This window comes from Eufriesea mexicana, unplaced genomic scaffold (genome assembly GCF_001483705.2).
Source record: "Eufriesea mexicana isolate 0111107269 unplaced genomic scaffold, ASM148370v2 scaffold4710, whole genome shotgun sequence".
NCBI classification, from domain to species: domain Eukaryota; kingdom Metazoa; phylum Arthropoda; class Insecta; order Hymenoptera; family Apidae; genus Eufriesea; species Eufriesea mexicana.
Window position 1 is genome coordinate 36,871 of NW_016912705.1, and position 3,488 is coordinate 40,358.

Sequence of the window (3,488 nt, forward strand, 5' to 3'; positions counted from 1 at the left end):
ATCTAAATTCGGAAAGAAACATTAGCCGTACTATTTAAAAAATTAGAATTGATCTTCGCCATCCCGATATAGGCGAAATAACGTAAGATTAATTACGTTAATTACTATATATTCTATCGGAAGTGTCGTAACTTTCATTTTTTAAATTTTTTGATATAAAAAATAATATTCGAGTTACTTGAAACTATATATTATATTATTATAAAACATTAAATAACACATATCGAATATTTCTCTTAAAATAAATACATTTTATTAACAATTACTAGTTAAATGAAAACATCAATAATAGCAAGTAATCATTAATAAAATATATTTCTTTTAAAAGAAATATTTGACACGTGCTATTTAATGTATCATAATAATATAATATACAGAGTGAGTCTCATAATGATTTCAAATAACTCAAAGAAATATATAAAAATATTCATACTTAGAATGGGGCCAAATTTGACGATTAAAAACAAAGCCATAAAACTATAGTAACCAAACATTTACTAAAATAAAAAATTTATCACTCGGAATTAAACATAACCCTACCTTTCGTCGACAACTCGATCGAGTCCCGTTGACACGCCGCGTTACATATTACACGCGAAGGAAACAAGTATCCGCGTATCGTGGCCGCGACTATAACAATCAATGTATCACGGCGATATAAAAATCCAAGTCCCGACCGTTCCCTCTGTTTGACGAGAAATACCGCTGTGGACTATCGCTGTTCAAGAAATTCTGGTTTCTTAACGACGCGAACGTTAGCATGGCCTGTGTTTCACGAGACAGAGGTGGCGCGGCGTGCGGCAAACGGCGAAGCACGTTCGACGTGCCGCGTGAAATACAAGCGCGCGCAGCAGCGGCCAGTGGCGCGAAATTTGTTGCAAGCATAAAGTCGCGGCCGGACGGATTTATCATTGACACCCGGTGCGAACGACAATGAACGAAGAGCGGGCGAAAAAAGAGAAAGGGGGGGGGGGATTCTCGTGGTGGCCAATAAATGGCGCCTTGGAAATTCAAAACCGGGACGCAAGAAAATCTCTTATCTCGTTCAACGTATCTACATGGTAAATCAATTTTACACATCTTCGATTATTCGATTTCTCCTGGCGCACGGCTCCAACTAAATCACCGATTTTATTGCACCAGGGCCGGAGAGGGTTCGTAGGCATAGGATCGGGACTCTTATGGCATTCCAATCACGATCGTTTTACACAGCGCTCGTGCTCACACGCGCGATCCACACGGGTCTCGTGCCGATTCGTGGACGAGTTTACGACCTCCTTTTTCTCCCCCACTCTCGGCCGCCTCGGTCCGTCCTTGTCACACTCACGGTTACACGGAGCGAGCCGAGGACCACGCTGCCGAGCCTCTTGCATGCTGTCTCGTCTCTCGTGCGAGATAAGCTCGCTCTGGCCACTTAATTGCTCGTTTCCTGTCCAGAAGCGAAGCGAACTGAACGCCTTGCCTCCGCCACAGTCGGAACTACGTGTCCCGGCACCCCTCAGGCCAGCCACCTAGCGATACACCGACCAATTAACACGGGAATCGACTCGCTTCGCGCGCTGCGCGATCATACGCCCCGTTTCTCTGATTCTAATCAGATTACAAACGCATCGTTCCAGACCGGTTGTGCAACACGTCTGATCCTCCCACCGTGAGATCTCATCTGTGATCGTAATCCAATCAAGGTGCTTTAATAATTACTTCTACGAATATTAAACGTCCTTGCAGCTTCCAGCGTGTTCTGTCATAGGAAGAGGTTAGGTAGCACGTTGGAAAGAGCGTGTGAAATCTTCCACGTCCAAACTGTTTCGAGTTTCCTGTCCAATTGGAATTTTAATCGACGCTGACAATTACACGGTAATTACATATCGATTAATTATTATTACCAGTTGAATTACCGTACGGCTGTGGACTAAATGTATTTGGTCATAGGTTATAGATGCAGTTACGTTCGAAGACGAATTGATTCGTGAACCGTTCGGCGAGGATTAAAATGTATACAGATGGAAAATCGATGTTGTATAAGCAAAGGCGTAACAATTTGCCAGCGGCGCATTATGGATTGAAAACAGATCGACGATATTTATTTCATCTATATGTCAAGCTGTATTTACTGCCGCCAGTCGTTAAAGATAATCTATGGAACTCGCATCGGTAGCAGTAAATACTTATAAGGTGTGCAACGTGATATTAAAATGTCCCGATTATTCTCGAACCCGGGTATTCGTTTCATTTACGGCCTGTGCGATAGAAACGTCCAAATAGGAACGTGTTACTGCAAAATATCAACGTGCCGCGAGTTTATGGACCGATAAATATATGCCTCTATCTGTATTAATCTTTTATTCGCGAGCCGGTATTAACCCTTTGCACTCGATGGATGCTCGTTTGTTTTAATACGTGGAAAATTAAGTAACGAGGCGATAATTAGATTGAAAGTAAATTACACGTGAAATATTTTAATGACATATACATGATTGTCCTATTTTATTTTATAGAGGATTAATATATTCAAAAATGCGGAGGTAAACGTTGTTATATTTTATAATTATGATTATTTCACGTTTTATTAGTTTAACGTTATTTCCTAATTATATTCCATACCAGTGATTGTTCTCATTGATTATTCAAATTTCTTTTAATTTGCAGATGGCGCGCCGATTTTAATCTCTGTGGAAATAACCGTTTGCATATTCTTAATAATCATGGCACAATATTTATTATAATATAATAATAATTATTGAAATGTTACGTTTTCTTTGTAAAAGGTTTTAATATTGGGTCAGATCTTTGTTATATGATATTTGTTCCTAGCTTTGAATTTTGAAAATAATATTTTGGAAGAGCTAAGATAAAGAAAAAAGAGAATACGTCTTAACGTATCGAATATACAAAAATTAATTTGTCAAGAGACATAGATATATCTTTAATCTATGCGCCGAAGAGGTTCCGGGTGTAATGAGTAGATAAGGATTGCCCCATCTTAACGTCAGGCGATGACAACGGTGTATATAAGATCGGGTTCGACTCGAGTGTTTGGCGTGGGAAAAACAAATGAAAGCGGCAAATCCTTTTGTAGGAATGTCTGTAGATTGATTGAGAGAGAAAGCGTAGGTGTAAAGAATGAGATAGATCTGGCTTTAAATAGGGATGCAAGGGCGCGAGACATACAGTAGATGGTGTGTAGTCGAGAATAGAGGACTGCGTGTTAGAGTTGAGAAGAATCTAGTGTGATATATTAATAAACCTGTTTTATTATTAAAAAAGAAATTTTTTTAACAATTTTTTTCGCGTAACACCGGGAACGTGTTAAGTGTTTATTTCACACGTTAGATAAGAATTAGGGGGTCCGAATACTTGAGATGTACCTCCCTTAGGAGAGAATAAATTATAAAATACAGATAGTTATTTCTTTTTACCCATAATCTCAATAATTTTGTACTTTATATTAATAATAACATATAATATCTTCATTTCTTTTTTATATT

General features: G+C 38.7%; 1 long non-coding RNA gene across 1 annotated transcript; it reads left to right on the forward strand.

The window, feature by feature from the left end:
- Nucleotides 1-1,558: 1,558 nt before the first annotated feature.
- On the forward strand, nucleotides 1,559-2,712 carry LOC108551598 (uncharacterized). Its single transcript, XR_001890489.1, has 4 exons — nucleotides 1,559-1,651; nucleotides 1,729-1,857; nucleotides 1,933-2,175; nucleotides 2,650-2,712. It is a non-coding gene; the product is annotated as an uncharacterized LOC108551598 (long non-coding RNA).
- The last annotated feature ends 776 nt before the right edge of the window (nucleotides 2,713-3,488 follow it).